The following is a 22099-nucleotide window of genomic DNA, read 5'->3' on the forward strand; positions in this document are numbered from 1 at the left end:
TGTGAGGGAGGGCAGTGAGTGTGTGTGAGGGAGGGCAGTGAGTGTGTGTGACGGAGGGCAGTGTGTGTGAGGGAGGGCAGTGAGTGTGTGTGAGGGAGGGCAGTGAGTGTGTGTGAGGGAGGGCAGTGAGTGTGAGGGAGGGCAGTGAGTGTGTGTGAGGGAGGGCAGTGAGTGTGTGTGAGGGAGGGCAGTGAGTGTGTGTGAGGGAGGGCAGTGAGTGTGTGTGAGGGAGGGCAGTGAGTGTGTGTGAGGGAGGGCAGTGAGTGTGTGTGAGGGAGGGCAGTGAGTGTGTGTGAGGGAGGGCAGTGAGTGTGTGTGAGGGAGGGCAGTGAGTGTGTGTGAGGGAGGGCAGTGAGTGTGAGGGAGGGCAGTGAGTGTGAGGGAGGGCAGTGAGTGTGAGGGAGGGCAGTGAGTGTGAGGGTGGGCAGTGAGTGTGAGGGAGGGCAGTGAGTGTGTGTGAGGGAGAGCAGTGAGTGTGTTAGGGAGGGCAGTGAGTGTGTGAGGGAGGGCAGTGAGTGTGTGTGAGGGCGGGCAGTGAGTGTGTGAGGGCGGGCAGTGAGTGTGTGAGGGCGGGAAGTGAGTGTGTGTGAGGGAGGGCAGTGAGTGTGTGTGAGGGAGGGCAGTGAGTGTGTGTGAGGGAGGGCAGTGAGTGTGTGTGAGGGAGGGCAGTGAGTGTGTGTGAGGGAGGGCAGTGAGTGTGAGGGAGGGCAGTGAGTGTGAGGGAGGGCAGTGAGTGTGAGGGAGGGCAGTGAGTGTGAGGGAGGGCAGTGAGTGTGAGGGAGTGCAGTGAGTGTGAGGGACGGCAGTGAGTGTGAGGGTGGGCAGTGAGTGTGAGGGAGGGCAGTGAGTGTGTGTGAGGGAGGGCAGTGAGTGTGTGAGGGAGGCAGTGTGTGAGGGAGGCAGTGTGTGTGTGAGGGAGGCAGTGTGTGTGTGAGGGAGGCAGTGTGTGTGTGAGGAAGGGCAGTGTGTGTGAGGAAGGGCAGTGTGTGTGTGTGAGGAAGGGTAGTTTGTGTGAGGGAGGGCAGTGAGTACGTGTGAGGGAGGGCAGTGAGTGTGTGAGGAAGGGCAGTGAGTGTGTGTTAGGGAGGGCAGTGTGTGTGTGAGGAAGGGCAGTGAGTGTGATTTAGGGAGGGCAGTGAGTGTGTGTGAGGGAGGGCAGTGAGTGTGTGTGTGGGAGGGCAGTGAGTGTGTGTGTGGGAGGGCAGTGAGTGTGTGTGAGGGAGGGCAGTGAGTGTGTGTGAAGGAGGGCAGTGAGTGTGTGTGAGGAAGGGAAGTGAGTGTGTGTGAGGGAGGGCAGTGAGTGTGTGTGAGGGAGGGCAATGAGTGTGTGTGAGGGAGGGCAGTGAGTGTGTGTGAGGAAGGGCAGTGAGTGTAAAAATAATCATTATTATTATCACAAGTAGGCTTACATAAACACTGCAATAAAATTACTGTGAAGAGAATCAGCTTTCCAGCATTTTCTTTTTAAATAAGAGACCGTTTTAATTTTAAAAAATATAAATTTAGTGTACCCAATTCTTTTTTTTCCCCAATTAAGGGGCAATTTTAGAGTAGCCAATCCACCTAGTCTACACATATTTGGGCTGAGACCCGTGCAAACTCCACACGGACAATGACCCAGGGTTGGGATTGGACCTGGGTCCTTTACACCGTGATGCAGCAGTGCTAACCGTGACGCCCCAATGTTTTAATTATTGCCAGATTACCCTTTGCTAAAGTGGTACTATGTCCTCTGGAGTTTCTGTGATGGTGTGAGTCAAGCCTACAGTGGTGTAACCTTTTGTGTCTGCCAAACAACCCTATTGGCCTAGGTCTGGGGTTTTCCAGTTTCATTTGCATAACATACTGTCAGCTGAATGCCTTTCTGTGTGCATCATTTGCAAGCTGACTGCTTCTGAAACCTGCTGAAGACTAGAAGAAGACATTGCTTTGCAGTCAAGACTTTGTTTTTATTTTGTAGCCCCTTTTGTTTAAAAGCACACTTTTGCATTGTATGTTTTTTTTTATAAAGCATCAAGTGGTAATGTGGATTTCTGAGCTGCAGGTAATATGATTTTAATCATGTGCTGGCTTGTGTTGCAGAAGAGTGAGGCAAGAGAACCTGAGTATTGATTTCAGAACTCTTGTGCAAACAGGCTTTTGTTCTGGGAAATTAAGGGCCAAAATCTGCTGTGCTGTGTCTTTTTTAAATGTCCATTTTTGAAAGCATGATTAATTTGTAATTGGTTGGGGCAGCACGGTGGCGCAGTGAGTAGCACTGGAGTCTCACGGCATCGAGGTCCCAGGTTCGATCCTGGCTCTGGGCCACTGTCCGTGTGGAGTTTGCACATTCTCCCCATGTTTGTGTGGATTTTGACCCCACAACCCAAAAAGATGTGCAGGGGAGGTGGATTGGACATGCTAAATTGCCCCTTAATTGGAAAATTGGGTACTCTAAATTTTATTTTTTTTTAATTTGTAATTAGTCGGTCAGCTATACGTTTTTCCAGCAAGTTGACTTGTTTTACATTTTTCCTCTGCACTACACTTCCTCTTTTTGTAATGTTGCATCAGACTGCAATACTCAAAGGGGAAAAAAATGACCAGCTTCTAAGACATTTTATTTTATTTTCTGATTAGCCCAACAACATGGGCTAACTTTCCTGGTCGAACTTTCTTCCAGAATCAGGTTTTATAGTTCAGGGTAAACTGAGTGTTACTGGTCAATCTGAAAAGTATGCATTTTATTTCCATTGCTTTTAAATCTGGATATTCTGTGACCTTCTGCTTCCAATTCAATCTAAACAGTTAAAGACTGAGGTCATTTCCCCACATTGTGGGGATTGCATCACATCATTTAGTTTCATTCTGTTTTGTAATACTTCGGAGCAGACTTGATCCATTTAATTTGCTGCTGTTCTTTATTTTGCTTCTCCTTTTGATTTTAACTGGAATTTTGGAATTCTGAGTAAGGAATTGAGGAGTAGAGCAAAAAACCTGATTTAGCAAGCCAGTGCTAAGACCAGGGAGATTTGAGTATTCAATGAGTATATTAGTACAATTGTAGACTGGAGTGCCTAAAGTACAAAGTCCTTAAAGTGCTCAGGCTGCTGTTTTACTATACCTGTCAACTTACCAGTGCATTATTTCAGCTTCCATATAGTATTAATGAATAAAGTTTATACGGTGATAGTACTGTTTCCTTTGCGTTGTTGCCAAATGTATTTCAGAAGTTGAGATTTGGGGGTCTGTTGATGTGTGTCAGTACTTAAAGCAGGTCCTCCAAACAGTAAAGTTTGAAAGCTTTGCTGTGGGTACAAGGGATAAACTTTTCACTGCTTTTGCAAAAGCATCAGTGAGGGGTAGATTTTGCTTGGCCAGTGGAAGAGAAAGGCTTTAGAAATTCCAATTTTTTCTGGAGGCTTTAGTTGCACAGGCTGGTGTTGGGCAAGGGGAATGGGTCATTCTCCCTATAACCCTACCAATAGTCTTGAATCCGGCCCCCTCACTGAGACCCCAAAACTCAGACTTTCCTGGGCTCCTCAGCATGGAGTTACCCAGCAGTGGCCACCACTGTCGGCAAGGGTTGCTGGGACGACAGAGTTGCTGTCCATTGAATTGACTGTCTGCTCTCTAAGGCATTACTGCCGCACGGGATAGAGGCAGCAGTCTTGCCTTAGACTGCTGCACAGTGGTTAGCACTGCTGCCTCACAGCGCCAGAAACCTGGGTTCAATTCCGGCTTCGGGTGACTGTGGAGTTTGCACTTTCTCGCCGTGTTACGTGGGTTTCCTTCGGGTGCTCCGGTTTCCTACCACAGCCCAAAGATGTGCCGGTTAGGTGGATTGGTCATGATAAATTGCCCCTTAGGGTGGGGTTGTAGGAAATTGCGAGGAATTGGTCCTAGGTGGGGTGGTCCTTCGAAGGGTCGGTGCAGATTCGTTGGGCCAAATGGCTTCCTTCTGCACTGTGTACCCAGCATTTAATTGGAGGCAGAACAGGGACCGTGCAGACCTGTGAAATCCAGCCCAAGGAGCTAGCGCAAAAATATTCCTCCCCACCAATCAAAATCAAATAAGCACTCTGAAAGCAGGGGGAGGATTCTCAAAGCTATGTGCTGTAGCTTGCAATATATAATTGTCTCACCTTACCTGTGCTAACTTGCTTTTGTTCATTTGAAAATATTTAATTTGTCTTACTGGGTGGTGCAATGCGTCATTCATCTCTGGGTTTGAATTTAATTAAGATTGAAGGGATAAAATAATCCAAGTCAGCTGTTAAGATTTATAGTGAAATTAGTTTGCGGGACTCTTAATCTGGAATGGAAACTGCTAAGAATTGTCTTTGAAACAGCCAATTTTAATCGCACTGAAAGGTTGCCTGGTGTGTGAAATGACAAACAAAAACGATCTTTTTGGTTACGTACTAACTTCCATCTTTCAGTTACTTATGTTTTCAACTTCCTGACCCAAAAAGCAAAAGTTGTGTAGAGATTTTGAATAGGATCCCAGTGTTTACAAAACCAGGACTTGGGGATGAATGCAGCTTCTATTCAGCTTTACCCATTTTCCCATGTGCTTCCAGAGAGTGGCTGAATGGCCTGAATGTGAGGTTTTTTTTTTAGCAAACGCCCAAGAGGATATATTGTATTCAGAATGACACTGGTGGTTGTCCGTTTTCTGGTATTGCCTTGCATTACCTGCCTTAAATCCAGGTTTTTGACTTTCTGAACTGTGTGCCATTTTATAGTATTGAATAATTAAGCTGTAATCGATTCACTTTTATCTGTGACTCAAAATGATGCACACTACTGTTTATAGAATATCTGCTGCAATCCTAAGTTCTGCATTTTGAAGTGAAACTGAGTAATTGGTCTTATTTTATTAAGAAATGTAGCAAACAACAGCAGCAAGGTAAAATCAGACTAGGGATTTTCTTTGAAAGTTAATTACTCATCTAATATGCGTACAAGTGACTACATGAAATTAATGCAGTTAACACATGGTGTAAGGGGTGGGGGATATGGTTCCTAAGAGACTAAACCACAAGCTTAACCTGACAACTAGACAGAAAAACAAGTTAGTAATGAAATGAACAAAAGTGGGGTTTATTGTCAAAAGCATCGTGATTATCGATGAACCATCTATAGAATCTTTTTGTGTGGTTTTTGTTGAAATTTGAACGTTTTATCGCACTGAGATGTTTTGAAATTTGACCTTTTTCATTACAGCATGGTTCCAGTAACCTTCTCTGCCTGTAAAGAAATCAACACTTTAATAAGTCCGACGACTATGCTTCAAAAACTATAACTTAGAAAGTGTCTTTTACGTAATTCATCCCAATGCTCTTCACAGATGCATTATAAGGCAGAAGTGTGCCATATAAGGTGACCAAAAGCTTTGTCAGAGCAGAAGGTTATAAAGACTGTCTTGAGAAACTGTATACCTACCTAGGCCCACTCTCCCTCCCCATCCCCGCAACCCCATCCAACCTCTGGACATTAAGGGGCAATTGAGCATGGTCAGTCCACCTAAACTGCCCGTCTTTGTGGGAGGAAACCCACGCAGACACGGGGAGAATATGCAAACTCCACCCAGACATTCACCCAAGGTCGGAATCACTAGGAGACAACAACGCTTAACTCTGAGGGGGTGGGGGGGGGGGGTCCACTGGTGAGACCGGGGCAGAGTACCAGGGATGGTTTCAAAGTCCATTGTATGGGGCGAATTCTACTAATACCCTACTTCCTCTGCAGGGGGCCAGTTCTTCTGAGGAGTGCCAATACCTTGTGGGTCAGTGATTCAGCATGGGCACACCCATCCCCTTGATGATATTGCTGGGGTTTGAGGGTTTCCAGAGGGGGAGGCCTAGGTGTACTTCCACATCACCAGAAGCTCTCTGACCATTTTCATAACGCCTTGAACATTCGGCAGTGTGAACAACCAGGAGCCTGTAAGTAGCACCAAAAGGGTGCGTTTTAAATCCACATACTTCAGCAGTGGTGGTCTGAGCCAGGCCACCCCGAACCAGAGGGGGACACCCCGAGTCAACAGACTTGGCGCCAAGTCGATCCCCGCTAATGACCCGACCCAGTCAACCACTCCCCAGCAAGTCTGACAATCTTTGAGAGTTTAGGCGACCTTTTGTAGCCTCCCGCTCCCCCTCAACAGCCATGGTGCCCAGGCCCTGCTTGTAAATACCTGTAGCTGTTCCTGCCCATGTGATTTCCGCAAAAGCGGGGCAGGGCATCGCGGAGGCGTGGAGCATGGTGTCCAACCCGTTAATGAGGTTTAAATCTATGCAAATAACAGTTTTGCATGAATCCTCCAGCACGGGGCACAAACTTCGATAACGCTGCCAGCGGGGGAATGGTGCATGGTGATGGAATCGTCACGGGGCGCAAATCACGAGTTTGGGCAGCATGGTAGCACAGTGGTTAGCACCGTGGCTTCACAGCGCCAGTGTCCCAAGTTCGATTCCCCGCTGGGTCACTGTCTGTGCAGAGTCTGCACGTTCTCCCCGTGTCTGCGTGGGGTTCCTCCGATGCTCCGGTTTCCTCCCACAGTCCAAAGACATGCAGGTTAGGTGGATTGGACATGCTAAAATTGCCCTTTGTGTCCAAAAAAGGTTAGATGGGGTTATTGGGTTACGGGGATAGGGTGGAAGTGAGGGCGTAAGTGGGCTGGTGCAGACTCGATGGGCCGAATGGCCTCCTCCTGCACTATGTTCTCTGCTCTGTTTTTCCATTGTGCGCTAATCGTAATTATTACTCCTGGTGGTGGGAAGTGGAGAATTTAGGACCCTGTTTTTATTAGTCATTTTATTAGTCATCAAACCTTTCATTTAATGAAAAAGAGCCTGCCACATCAACTTAGAATGCCTCACTTTTTACCTAGTGGCCATGTGCCATGGGCTGGTTTGGTGCACTGGTATTTTAGCGTCACTTACTTTTTACTTTACTTTTGTCATCAATCAGCAGAGAACTCAGCACCCAAGCTCAGGTGGAACTTTTGGTACTTACTGGGGAGGGTTAACTTCCCGGAGATGGTTCTAACATTCATTCAGCATTTTCATGGATAATTTTTCTTATCCCCTTTTAATCTTTTCTTTTTGTGTCATATTATTTGTATTTGAATGCTGTCACTTGAGGGAAGAGAAAGGGCAGCTAACAATGTCTGAGGAAATTATTTGAGCAATTTGCTTGCTCATTATTTGCTGCTTAGTCATACAATCGCATGCTAGCATGGAGGAGGGCATTTGGCCCCTGGATTCCATGCCAGCACTCTGTAGAGCAATCCAATCTGCTCCACTCTCACTCTGTCATCCTGGCCCTGCAAGTTTATTTTCCTCAAGTGCTCATCAAATTTCCTTTTTAAATTATTCATCCTCTTTGCTTCCGCACTCACATAGGCAGTGGATTCCAGGTCATGACCACTCGTTACTTTGAAAGAAAAGGGGCGGGTTTCTCCGTTCTGCTGGTAACGCACCGTTTCCCGGTGGGTTTTCTGGCGGCATGATGTGGCCACAAAGGGAAATCCCATTGTCAGATGGCCAGACGGAGAATCCCTCGGACGGTGAGGACCTGCCGTCTTGGAACACACAGCGGGCGGACCAGAGAAACCCGCAGAAGTTCTTTGTCACATCTCCCAACCCAAATGCCTCTTTACCTAAATCCTTAAATCTGTAACCCCTAGTCCTTGTACCATTAGTTAATGGGAACAGATTTTTTTTGTCTACCGTATCCAAACCTGTCATAATCTTGCTCACCTCTGACAAATGCAATTGATACTGGACAGGGGAGGGAATGAGCCATTTTGTTCACATTTTTCCGATTGCTCATCCTTCGTGACAGTTAACAAGCAACTTAATTCAATTCGTAACATTTAATCAATGGAAATTTGGCTGAGATTAGCACTTTTATCAGTCATAAATTTGTTTGATTTACAGTCGTGTGCGGAATTGCGATAGTTTTGATGTGTCTGTTGCCGTAAACGTATTGATGGTCGCACACTAGCTGCAAATTTTTAAATTAAAATAATCATATAATTTCTGGATGCTTTAGCTTGCTCACGAGGCTGATTTCATCAGGACTGTGAATTAAAGAACATTAACCTTACATTTTTTATTTTATTCCTTTAATTTTGGCAAAATAAAACACTTGTTACCACAGCAATAACTTTTATTCTGGTAAATTATGAAAATCCAGCGAGTAAATGAATGTACACTATTAATCAAGGACAGGCCATACCTACCATCCTTGAATTGTATAAACCTAGGTCTGCTTGATTTTGATACTGGCTCATATTTCTGATATGGTCAGGCTACATCTTGTTTCTCTGAGCTCAAATGTAACTTGAAGAAAAACATTTCAGTTGTTTCTGCCTGTCTTCCATGGTGTGCCTCCTCCCCCCCCCCCCCCCCCCCCCCCCCGCCAGCTAAAGAAACAAAACTCTTGATGCTTTGGAGGCCTAGGTGAGAGCAACCAGCTGTAAGTGATGCTTGTGAACTGCAACTCTCAATCAAACCACAAGGTGCTGATTTTTAACAAGGCTGTCTTTGGCATGTTACCCCCCCCCCGGCGCGATGAATATCTCCTCAATCACGGTCACAAACATCCCCCACCTTTTCTCAAACTCCCCTGCTGAGCCCCTTAACTCATACTTTATCTTCTCTAACCGCAGGAAGTCATACAGGTCACCCAACCATGCTGCTACCCCCGGTGGCGATGCCGACCACCACTCCAACAAAATTCTTCGCCGTGCAATCAGCGAGGCGAAGGCCAAAACATCGGCCTTCCTCCTCTCCATGAGCTCTGGCTTCTCTGAAACCCCAAATATCGCCACCAAAGGGTCCAGGTCCACCTCCGCCTGCACTACCCTGGCTAAAACCGCGAACACTCCCACCCAGAATCTTCCCAATTTTTCACAACCCCAAAACATGTGCGCATGATTCGCTGGCCCCCGTCTACACCTCTCACACTCATCTGCTAGCCCCTGAAAGAACCCACTCATTCTCGCCTGAGTCATATTCACCCTGTGCACCACCTTAAACTGTATCGGGCTTGTCCTTGTACAAGAGGAGGTCCCGTTTACCCTTTTCAGTGCCTCACTTCATACTCCCCAATTGATCTCCATTCCCAACTCCGCTTCCCATTTCTCCTTGATCTTCACCACTCGCTCGCCTCCCTGCTCCTCCAGCCACTTATATATATCCCCAATTCTTCCCTCCTCTTCCCCCCACCTTTTCTCAAACTCCCCTGCTGAGCCCCTTAACTCATACTTTATCTTCTCTAACCGCAGGAAGTCATACAGGTCACCCAACCATGCTGCTACCCCCGGTGGCGATGCCGACCACCACTCCAACAAAATTCTTCGCCGTGCAATCAGCGAGGCGAAGGCCAAAACATCGGCCTTCCTCCTCTCCATGAGCTCTGGCTTCTCTGAAACCCCAAATATCGCCACCAAAGGGTCCAGGTCCACCTCCGCCTGCACTACCCTGGCTAAAACCGCGAACACTCCCACCCAGAATCTTCCCAATTTTTCACAACCCCAAAACATGTGCGCATGATTCGCTGGCCCCCGTCTACACCTCTCACACTCATCTGCTAGCCCCTGAAAGAACCCACTCATTCTCGCCTGAGTCATATTCACCCTGTGCACCACCTTAAACTGTATCGGGCTTGTCCTTGTACAAGAGGAGGTCCCGTTTACCCTTTTCAGTGCCTCACTTCATACTCCCCAATTGATCTCCATTCCCAACTCCGCTTCCCATTTCTCCTTGATCTTCACCACTCGCTCGCCTCCCTGCTCCTCCAGCCACTTATATATATCCCCAATTCTTCCCTCCTCTTCCACATCCGGAAGCAGCAGTTGCTCCAGCAGGGTGTATCCCGGCAATCTAAGGAACCCCTTACAGACCTTTTGTGCAAAGTCCCTAACCTGTAGATACCTGAACTCACTACCCCTCGGCAGCTCTACCTTCTTCATTAGCTCCTCCAGACTGGCGAACCCTTCCTCCAAATACAAATCCCTCACCTTGACCAGCCCCACTTCCGTCCACCTCCTGTATACACTATCCATCCCCCCCGACTCAAACCGATGATTCTCGCACTGCGGCGTTAGCACCGACATTCCTTTCACCCTAAAATGCCTCCTCAGCTGATTTCATATCTTCACCGTGGACTGCACCACTGGGCTCCCTAAATACCTACTCAGAGCCATTGGCAATGCTGCTGTCATCATAGCCCTCAAACTAGACCCCTTACAAGATTCCTCCTCCATCCTACCCACTCTACCGCTTCTCCTTCCCACCACCGCCGCACCTTGTCCACATTCGCCGCCCAATAATAATGAAGCAAGTTTGGCAACGCCAACCCCCTCTGTAGCAGGGTCCTCCCACCCTCGGCACCTTCCCTGCCCATACAAAGTCAGAGATGATTGTGTCCACTTTCCGAATAAAGGCCTTTGGTATAAAGATCGGGGGAGCCTGAAAGGTAAACAAGAACCTCGGCAGAATATTCATTTTCACCACTTGGACTCTCCCCGCCAACGTTGAGTGCAATGTATCCCACCTCTTAAGATCCTCCCTGGCCTCCTCCACCAGCTTCGTTAAGTTCCACTTATGGAGCCCCGTCCATTCCCTCGCTACATGAATCCCCAAGTACCTAAACCTATTCCTCATTCGGTTTTCCCTACATTCAGCTTGTATCCCGAGAACCCTCCAAACCGCCCCAACAGGCCCATAATCCTTCCCATACTCTCCAACGGATCCGAAACATACAGCAAGAGGTCATCGGCATAGAGCGACACCCGATGCTCCCTCCAGAACATAGAACAGTACAGCACAGAACAGGCCCTTCGGCCCTCGATGTTGTGCCGAGCATTGTCCGAAACCAAGATCAAGCTAGCCCACTCCCTGTCATTCTGGTGTGCTCCATGTGCCTATCCAATAACCGCTTGAAAGTTCCTAAAGTGTCTGACTCCACTATCACAGCAGGCAGTCCATTCCACACCCTAACCACTCTCTGAGTAAAGAACCTACCTCGGACATCCTTCCTATATATCCCACCCTGAATCTTATTGTTATGCCCCTTGTAACAGCTACATCCACCCGAGGAAATAGTCTCTGAACGTCCACTCTATCTATCCCCCTCATTATCTTATAAACCTCTATTAAGTCGCCTCTCATCCTCCTCCGCTCCAAAGAGATGTCCCCTCATTATCCCCTGCCACTCTGCCGACCTCCTGAGAGCCATTGCCAATGGCTCTATGGCCAGTGCAAACAGCAGCGGCGACAGCGGGCACTGCTGCCTAATACCCCTGTGTAAGTCAAAGCTTTGTGAGCTCATATCATTCGTCCTCACCCTCGCTCTTGGCGCCACATACAGCAACCGCACCCATGCCACAAATCTCAGCCCAAACCCAAACCTTCCCAAAACTTCGAACAAGTACCGCCACTCCACCCAATCAAATGCTTTCTCCGCGTCCATAGACACCACCACCTCCGGTACCAGAGTTCTCGACGGATTCATCACCACATTCAACAGCCGTCTTATATTACACGCGAGCTGCCTGCCCTTCACGATGCCTGTTTCATCGTCTGCAACCACCCCCGGGACACAATCCCCCATCCTCCCCGCCAACAACTTAGCCAATACTTTCACATCCATGTTCAATAGTGTTATGGGTCTATACAACCCACATTCCACCGGATCCGTCCCTATTTTTGGGATTAGTGTGATTACTGCCTGCTTCATCGCCTCTGGCAACTCCCCCTTCTCCAGTGCTTCATTAAACGCCCCCAACGGATGTGGTGCCAGGTCCGCCGCAAATTCCTTATAAAATTCTGCCGGGTACCCATCTGGCCCAGGGGCCTTCCCTGACTTCATACCCCTGATACTATCCAGCACCTCCCTCAGCCCCAGGGGCTCCTCCAACGCCTGCCTCTTTGCTTCCTCCACCTGGGGAAATACCAGCTCGTCCAGAAACCACCCCATGTCCCCCTCCTCACCTCCTGAGTCTGTCTCATACAGTCCCTGGTAATATTCTCTAAATGCCTCATTTATCTTCCCTGGCTCTGACACCACATCCCCAGCCCCAGTCCGGATCTTTAATATTTCCCTAACACAGCCTGCCTCCGCAGCTGGTGCGCCAGCATGCGGCTCGCCTTCTCCCCATATTCGTATTGCACCCCTCTTGCCCTACGCAGTTGCCTTACCGTCCTCCCCGTTGTCAGCCTGTCAGATTGACCCTGCAACTTTTTCCTCCTCGCCAATCCCTCCTCGATAGACATCCTTGAATATTCCCTGTCCACCTCCACTATCTCGCTCACTAGACGGTCATGTTCCACCCTCCTTTCCTTATTCGCACAAACCATAAATGAGATAATTTGTCCCCGGACCACTGCCTTCGGTGCTTCCCAAAAAATGCCTGCTGACACCTTCCCATTCTGATTGAACTCCACATAATCCCGAATCGCCAACTGCACCTTATCACAAAAACGTCCATCCGCCAACAACCTTGAGTCAAACCTCCACCCTAGCCTCTGCTCTCGTCCCGTAGTGAACCGAATATCCAGCCAGTGGGGTGCATGGTCCGAGATAACTATCCCCGCATACTCTGCCCCCTCCACCCCAACCAAAATCTCCCGACTCATTACAAAGTAATCAATCCTCGAATACACCTTATAGAGGTGTGGAAAAAAAGGAATACTCCCTTCCCCCAGCGCCATGGATCCACCATACCCATCCTCTCCATAAACCCTGAAGTTAAAAACTCACCACTATTCTTAGAAGTCCCCCTATACCAAAAAGGCTTGATATTCTAAATGGAGAACAGAGATTCTCACTCCCTGACTCCTATGCAGGCTTAGGTGGGTGCTATTCAGGTCAAACTACATTTTCAAGTTATCCCCCGGGAAGAATTTTACCTACTTACCACTTAGTAGCATCGATTTCCTGGGTCCTGCGTTGCTAAGTAAGTAAAATAGGCTTTGTAATAACCACTGTTTCAGGTTAAAACTTTTAAGTTATTTTATTATATTTTTTCTTTTGAAACATGCAATCACTGTCTTTACAGAAACGTAAAAAGATCTTGGGCGGGATTCTCCGATATCGGCGCGATGTCCGCCGACCGGCGCCAAAAACGGCGCGAATCAGTCCGGCATCACGCCGCCCCAAAGGTGCAGAAGTCTCTGCATCTTGAGCGGCCGAGCCCTTACCTTGAGGAGCTAGGCCCGCGCCGGACTGATTTCCGCCCCGCCAGCTAGCGGGAAAGGCCTTTGGTGCCCCGCCAGCTGCCGCAAAACTGACTTTGCCAGGTGGCGCATGCGCGGGAGCGTCAGAGGCCACTCACGGCATCCCCGCGCATGCGCAGTGGAGGGGGTCTCTTCCGCCTTCGCCATGATGGAGACCATGGCGAAGGCGGAAGGAAAAGAGTGCCCCCACGACACAGGCCCGCCCGCGGATCGGTGGGCCCCGATCGCGGGCCAGGCCACTGTGGGGGCACCCCCTGGGGCCAGATCGCCCCGCGCCCACCCCAGGACCCCGGAGCCCGCCCGCGCCGCCGTCCCAAAGGTGTTTCAATCCACGCCGGCTGGCGTGGGTTGACAGCAGCGGGACTTCGGCCCATCGCGGGCCGGAGAATCGGCGGGGGGGCCACCAACCGGCGCGGTGCGATTCCCGCCCTCGCCGAATATCTGGTGCCGGAGAATTTGGCGACCGGCGGCGGCGCGATTCACGCCAGCTTCCGGCGATTCTCCCACCCAGCGGGGGGGTCGGAGAATCCCGCCCCTTGCTTCAGGATCCTTCTGGTTGGTTGAAGGGACCTTCAGGCCCAACTTGACAATCAAATCTTTTTAAAATCTGGGACAGGATTCTCTGACCCACCCGCTGGGTTGGAGAATCGCCGGGGGTCGGCGTGAATCCCGGCCCCGCCGGCCTCCGATTTCTCCCACCAACCCAAAAACCGGCGTGGCGTGAGTCGCGCCGCCCGCCCCGGAGAATGGCGGGGTCCGGTGCATCGTAATGGGCCCCGGGGCCGCCCGAGTTCTCTGTCCCGCGATGGACTGAAGTCCCGCCCACCTGTAGCAGGTCCCGCCGGCGTAAACTGGAGTTGATCCCTTATCGGTGGCGCGGGTGGCCTCCGGGGTTATTGGGGGTCGCGGGGCGTTCTGGCACCGGGATGTGCCCCCATGATGGCCTGACCCGTGGTCGGGGCCCACCGATCCTCGGGCTGGCCTGTGCCGTGGGGGCACTCTATTCCTTCCGCACCGGAGGCCGTGGTCATCCGCCATTCCCGGTGCGGAAATGACTCCATGTGCACATGCGCAAACCCACGCTGGCCAGCGGAGTCCCATCGGCCCCGGCTGGCGCAGCGCCAAAGGCCTTCCACGCCAGCTGGCGGGGCGCAAACCGCTCCAGCGCCGGCCTAACCCCTGAAGGTGCGGAGGATTCTGCACCTTTGGGGCGGCCCGACGCCGGAGTGGTTCCCACCACTCCACTGCGCCTTTCTGCCCGCCCCGCCGATTCCCGGAGAATCCCGCCCCTGGTCTTCTTTAGATGTATTAGCTGTTTTAGCTCGGCTGCTTTGCTCTGTCCCTTTCCCATGACCGAGCTGACTCTTCTTGCTTCTCTTGTTCCTTCTCTGCTTCTCTGCCTACCGTCCCCTTTCTCAGGGTTTATATCTCCCTTCGAGCAGTTATTAAGTTTTTATGACTTTATTGTAAAGTAACTTTTATTTCACTTGGATTGTAAAAGGTACCTTTAATCTGAATTTTTCTAACACGACTAAGTATTCATTTTGAGCATGACCTCAGCTCATAGATCTCTGATTACATTGTTTCCTTTGTGATGTTCAAAAATGCTTTGATTTCAGCATAGTGTGACTTTTGATTCCTGTCATTTTTATAGTTTTATTATTATCAAATTGTGTCCCCAGCTCACAATTTTGACTTTGATTTGGGTCTAATTTGTGTTCTCATAGACACGTCTCCAGCTTTCTTTAATTTACCTGGTGTCAGCAGAATTTCACACCTAGAATTGTCACCTAATTCAACTGAAAACCTCATCCATTCTTTTCCAGCTGCTTACTTAACTTCAATGAAAGTGTGAAATATTGCTTTTAGCTTTATACTAAAAATTCAATTGGTGGTGAGTTTAAAAGACTTGCCTCACATTTAAACATTTGTCACCTAATTCAGCTGAACCTCATCCATTCTTTTCCATTTGCTCACCTAACTTCAAAAGGAGGTGTGAAACATTGCTTTTAGCTGTATACTTAAATTCACTGATTGTGCCTTGAAAGACCTGCTTGTTTTGTTTGCTAAGCCTGCTTGACCAAAGCTATCTGCATTTTACAATCCTCTCCTGGCAGCTGCTGTTAACCCATCGTGGGATTTTTCCTTACATTCTCTCATGTTTCTTAAATCAGGTATTGCCAGACTTCCATGTTTCAAATCACATATCTTTCCATATTTTCAATTACAACCCGCCCAGCTCCCTTGCCATTCGTACCCCACCCATCGACCTGGGGGTCAATTAATCCACCCTCGGCTCCAGGACACAGTTAAAATCTCCTCCCATGATCAATTGGTACGTGGCCAAATCCGGGATTGCTGCCAGCAACCCCCTCATAAAACCCACATCATCCCAATTTGGGGCATACACATTTACCAACACTACCGGTGCCCCTTCCAATACCCCACTCTCAATCACATATCTCCCACCTGGATCCCTCGCCTCCTTCGCACTCACGAATCCCATTTTTTTGCTCATTAAAATCGCCACATCCCTCGATTTCAAATCAAACCCCGAGTGAAAAACCTGCCCGACCCACCCCTTCCTTAACCTAACCTCGTCCTTCACACAGAGGTGTGTCTCCTGCAAAAAGACAACCCCCGCTTTCAAGCTCCTGAGGTGCGCGAGCGCCAGCGACCTTTTAACCGGCCCATTCAGTCCCCGGACGTTCCACGTTACCAACCTTACCGGAGATTTGCGCCTCAATCCTCTCTACCATCCGTCATCTTCCCCACTTAACTCCTGCCCCTTTAATTCCACTCTGTATCTAGCCCAACCCAGATGGCTCCTTTCTTCACCCTTAACCATGTCATCTCTCACCCCCTGCCACGTCGCAGAACCCCCCCCCCACCCGCTCTTCCCCTTCTCCCCCCCGGCCACCCCTCTTGGCCTTCTCCCACACACCTCACTTCCATTCACCAGCATAACCTGCTAGCGCGGCTGCCCCTGACCAAAGGCACATCCTAATGACCTCCCCCTCCCTCTCTTCTCCCCCCCCCCCCCCACCACCACCACCACTCCTCAGCTCAAAGAAGAAGGCCTCCTGCTGGCCTTACCCTCCCCCACCCAAACAAGGACTTTTCCTGAACTCCAGGTAGCCTTCTCCAAAAGCAAACAAACAGATGTTAAACACAAACAGTCCCATAAAACAGGAGGGGGGATGGGAACATCCATCCCCACATAAACTTTTCACCCCTACAACTCCTTACAATCTCAACATTGAACAGAACCCCCCCCCCCCAAAAAAAGGTGAAAATCCCCCAATCCCTGCACCCATTTCAAACATGCTCCCGACCATTATATAGTGCCAGCTCCCCGGTTCCCACGCATTGTCCACTCAGTTCTCCCCCAGTTTATGCTCCTTCATGAAGTCTTCGGCCGCTTCTGGGGTCTCGAAATAATACTCCCGGCCTCCGAACGTCACCCATAATTTCGCCCGATGGAGCACCCTAAACCTGATCTGCCGCCGGTACAGCACCGCCTTGGCCTTGTTGAAACCTGCCCGCCATTTTGCCAACTCAGCTCCAGTGTCCTGATAAATCCGGACGTTATTTCCCTCCCAGTCACAGCTACGCTTCTCCCTGGCCCACTGTAGAATTTTCTCTTTTTCCACAAATTTATGGAGTCTCACGATTACTACCCGCGGCAGCTCCCCAGCTCTAGGCTTTTGCCTCAGAGACCTATGCGCTCGGTCCACTTCAGGTGCCTTATCTAGCACCCCTTCTGCCACCAGTCCTGCCAACATCCTTGAGACGTACCTCGTGGCACTCACACCTTCCACTCCTTCAGGCAGGCCCTCTAGTTGCAGGTTCTCGCTTCTCGAGGCATTCTCCTGCTCCTTCACCTTTGCCCTCAATGTTTTACAGAAGTCTCCTAGGAGCCCCACCTCCGCCTCCAGAGCCACCACACGATCGCTGTGGTCCGAGATCACTCCTTTAATCTCCCGAATCTGTGACCCCTGCACCTCCAAACACCTCTCCATCCGCTCCAAAGTACTCTTCAGGGGTGCCACAGATTCTGCAATGGCCTTTGCATGATCCTCATGCATTTCTTTCCTCTGTTTATGGAATTCCTCCTTGATAAAAGTCATCAGGTCCTGTATCTGGGGCCTTACAGCTTGCCCCTTCCCTGCCTGCATGCTGGAAGAGACTGTCAGTGAAGCACAAGACTGTTTCAACTTTCCAGCCAAACCTCTATGTTTTCTGCCGGGTCCGGTGATCAGAAGACATACCATTCCAAGGGTAAACTACTCCTCTAACATTCACCTACGTCTTTTCATCAAAATTCCACCCGGATCTGGGTAAAAAGAGCCCTTTTCTGTGACTTTGAACAGGACAGCCCTTTATGTGACCCATCACTCCATGGTGAAGTCCCCCTCGCCTTTGTTATTGATGCCAATGCCCTCACCAATTTTCTCATCGTACTTTTCTTATCTGCCTTTCTTTAAAACCATGGAATGCAAAATGTAGAGCAACTGGTGCATGGCTGGCCTTGCTAATATTAGCCAGATTGATTCAAAAAGATTAAGCATTACCATATTCTGTATTCTTTAGCAAAATCCTTTTATTATTCCATGGTTAACTTCAAGAGCAAGGAGTTTCAATGACGGCTTTTGATCATAATAAATTGTCTCTTTGACTGCCCCTCCAACCTTCCTGTCAACACTAAATCTAAAGAGTTTGTGCGTTTCCTTATCTCTAAGATTGAGACCACTCTTTCAACTATCCCTACCCATCACCACAGCTTCCTCTTCTTCCCTGCTTCCTCAAGCCCTCCCATTCAACCTCACCTGATTACTTTATTTTACCTTTCTCCTATTTTTCTTCTATTTCCTTGCAGTCATCTTCAAGTTCACATATTCCATGAGACTTATTGCATGCACTCTTGATCCTTACTTATTGGACTACTAACCATTCACTTGTCATTCTTGAGTATCATGGCTGCACCCATCCAGGCTTCAGGTGAATATAGGCTTGCACTCTTAATTTTAGTCTTCTAGATGGTGGAAGGCGTAGGAGGTATGCCACTTGTCATAGAGTACTCGACCTCTGCCCTGCTCTTATAACCACGGTGTTAACATGGCTGGTCCTGGTCCAGATAATTTTGTTTTAGTACACTCCAGATATTGCATTTTATCCCTTCTGCACTTGTATAGTTCAGCCTCCTATCACTGAGCCTAGCTATCAAGGGGCCCCTTTACATTTGGTTTCTCCAGTCCAGTAACATCCATAATGCTTTCCCAAACATGGAATCTTAATAAAATCACAGGTCCTGATGACATGGAATTTGTTTGAACTCAACTTGCCCTGATATTCTCGAGGCACTTCAGTCATCTTTAGCTCTATTATAGGTTTTAATGACAAATAGTTTATGTGAAGTTGGAGACTGAAAAATGCCCATAAAAGACATCTTTTGGACAGACTTTCAATACATCTTTGAATCATGAGAGCAAGCATTGGATCACTTTGAGAAAACTAATCTGGACTGAATTATGTCCTCTAAAGGAATGCAGAGGCTGTGGAGTGTTTGGATATTTTGTGTGAGCTCAGTGTTTATAATTTCAACTAGCAACGTGCAAGATATTTTCTGGCAAATATTGCTGGAGATGTAAACCAATTCTGAAACTTATTTCTTTCCAAAAAATGCAGTTGGGAACTTTTTTGTTTTCATAACTATTTGTTGCCAAATGAAATATGTTGGATTTATATGTCTGCTCTAAACCCTTGTAGAAATATATATTTTAGCTGTTTGATTGTAATGCTTCAAGCCCTTGAAAATATTACATCTTTGGTGAACTGAGGCAATTTCCTGTGTGACTTTGGATAAAAGCAAATTGCTGCGGATGCTGGAATCTGAAACCAAAGAGAAAATGCTGGAAAATCTCAGCGTGTCTGAGATTTGACAAAGGATCGTTTGGACTCGAAGCGTTAGCTCTTTTCTGTCCGTACAGATGCTGCCAGACCTGCTGAGATTTTCCAGCATTTTCTCTTTGGTTCCTGTGTGATTTTGTATCAACTTCCCCAAAACAACTACGGAATTTGAGCATTAAAGGGTTGGTATCACTTGAAGTGCTGTAACCTGCAGGGACTTGGACTAAGAGCTGGAAAATGAGATTAGTCTGGATATCTCTTTCCCAACTGGCAGAGAAATGTGCGGCCAAATGGCCTCCTGTTTTTGTCTCTGTTTTTACTAAGTTTAATCTATAAACAAACTCTTTCCTTCCACTCTTTCTCCATCAGCTCTCTACAATTGCACAAATTCTTGATTAGTCACGGGGAGGAATGGAAGTTTATGACCTCAGTAAAGCTCCAGATTCCAAAAATGATATATTTAGTGTTTCACATGGGGAGTGGAACTCTCAACTCCAGCACGAGTTTAAAACGGGTGATAACAGACCTGTTTTACACCCAACCCAATTTTTCTTTTTCCCCTGCCAAAATTGAAAGTTTCATTGAAAAATAGCAACGCTATTGTTGTTGTATGCTCTTCAATATTTGCATTTTAGTCACCAGCTCTGTAGCCTTCAAGACCACATATATGTAAGGATTTTTTAAATACCTGATCCATCATCCACCACCTGTTACATCAGCATCAGGGAGTGAACTCCGCAGCACTCCCTTTGATTTACATTGCGAATTTCATGTGTCGCACCGTTCTTTCTGCCTGGAGATCTGTTGATGCAGAACTGATACCACATCAGACAGGCAGCTCTGGAATTGATACACAATTGGCACTTTGTATCATGGTGATATCTCACATCTTGAAAAGAGCACAGGCTTGCGGAACTAACTGCAAGTTTACCCAGGGCAGGATGTGCCCTAACAGCCAATCACAAGACCCACTGTGGGCTTCCTTTGCCATCAGTTGTCCTGAGGTTCTGATTGGCATTTGCTGACCACAGCACCCTCCTAATCAAAAGTGATGAAATATTCTTGTGCTAGTCGAGAACCAGAATATATTTAGTTATATGTTAATTAACAAAATTTACCAAATGAACACATTCATAGATTTAATCTAACTTTACAATTCAGAGACTGTGCATTTTGTCCTTTATGTAAATCCTGAATTAATTCCCTGCTTTTGTTCCTTCTGTAAAAGTATATGCTGAGACCTTTCAACCATGGATGCAGCGATCTAATGAAATCCCTGTTGACTATGGCGAAACTGGACGATCCTGCCAGCTTGAGGGGCTGGATAATCCCACCTATAGGCTTAGTTTTAAGGAATAACAGACTCATCTAGATTTAATTAGTGCAATAAATTCCTTGAAGTTTCAACTGCAACTGGCTCACCATAATCAATGGAATTGAACTAGAATCCTCAGATCTCTAGGCCCAACCATCTTCAGCTTCTTCATCAATTAACTTCTTTCCATCGTAAGGTCAGAAGTGGGGATGTTCGTTGATTGCTCAATGATCAACAAAGTTTGCGACTCCTCCGGTACCAAAGCAGTCCATATCCAAATGGAGAAAGACCTGGTCAATATCCAGGCTTGGGCTGACAAGTGTGAAGTAATATTCGTGCCACATAAGTATCAAATAATGACCATCAAGAGATAATCTAACTATCCATCTTGGTAAGGCACATGGACAGCAGTAAATTGAAGGGGTGTAGGTTAGGTTGAATTTAGATTAGGATAAATGGTCGGCACAACATTGTGGGCCGGGAAGGGTCTGTACTGTTCTGTGTTCTATATTCTATGATCCTTGACATTCAATGACATTGCCAACACTGAACCCCCCCCCCCCCACTATCATCATCCTGGGGGATCCTTGTACAGACCCCAACCACTACCATCTAGAAGGACAAGGGCAGCAAATACATGGGAACACCATCACCTAGAAGGTTCTCTCTAAGCTACTCAGCATCCTGATTTGGAAAGATATCGCCGCTCCTTGGCTGTCACTGGGTCAAAATCCTGTAACTCCCTTCCTGACAGTATGGTAGGTGTACTTGCACCACAAGACTGCAGCTCTTCAAGATGGCGCCACCTTCTTGAGGGCAATTAGGGATGAGCAATAAATGCTAGCCTAGCAAGTGAAGTCCGCATCCCTTTTATGTATAAAAAAGACTAATGCAAAACACATCAGATGGGATGGGAAAAGTTGGCATGTTTAAATGATGAGTTAGAACCCCTATCTGTAAATCCTTCAGGTACATAAAATGCAGATTTACAAGCTACCTTAATTTACAAGTTGGGATATTTATGTTCAGTGGTCAATTCTGGCATTCAAGAGTTTTTTGAATGTCCAAGTTGACCAGATTAGTAAATATTTATAGTGTCACAATATCAAAAAATGGCTCGGCAAATAGATGATTCGAAAACCATTGAAGCACAAACAATGTGAATTATTTTCTGAAAGAGGTAATTGGGTTAGTGTTAAATTTTGCAGAGAACGAAAAAGGAATCTGATGTAATATTAGACACAATTCCCAAGTTTAGTGGGTCAACGTCCTGTTTGTTCTCTCTCATGTCTGTATGTGTGCAAAAAACTAGTTATTTCTTTGGCTGCCCTTCCCACACCAAACCAGAAATTGAGTCTTCTCCCTTTTTATTTGTTCATTAGATGTGAGCAACACCGCATTGCAATATTTATTCCCCATTCATTAATTGTCAAGGGCATTAAGATCAGCCACATTACCATTACGTCATGTTTTGCAAGTTCCCTTGCCATCACTAAAGAACATGATTGAATCAAGGCAATCTGACAGTTTTTATGATAATTTTCTGGTGCTAACCCACAAATGACCAAATTTAATTCAGTTTCACAATTTGTTGTTCTAGAATTTTAACTGGCCGTCTCTGAGTTGCTAAGCTATCAAAACA

The 22099-nt window shown here is 47.7% G+C and overlaps 1 protein-coding gene across 5 annotated transcripts in view; it reads left to right on the forward strand.

The window, feature by feature from the left end:
* traf7 (TNF receptor-associated factor 7) overlaps positions 1-22099 on the forward strand; it is a 107382-nt gene that overhangs the window by 26623 nt on the left and 58660 nt on the right. Inside the window, exon 1 of one of the 5 annotated variants that reach the window (XM_072481596.1) lies at positions 1879-2044. The exons of the other annotated variants lie outside the window; for them this stretch is intronic. The gene's annotated coding sequence lies outside the window, so the exon portion shown is untranslated. Of the gene's footprint in view, positions 1-1878; positions 2045-22099 lie in introns of those variants that run through there. 5 annotated transcript variants of the gene reach the window in all.

The sequence above is a fragment of the Scyliorhinus torazame genome, chromosome 17, assembly GCF_047496885.1.
Source record: "Scyliorhinus torazame isolate Kashiwa2021f chromosome 17, sScyTor2.1, whole genome shotgun sequence".
Taxonomy (NCBI): Eukaryota; Metazoa; Chordata; class Chondrichthyes; order Carcharhiniformes; family Scyliorhinidae; genus Scyliorhinus; species Scyliorhinus torazame.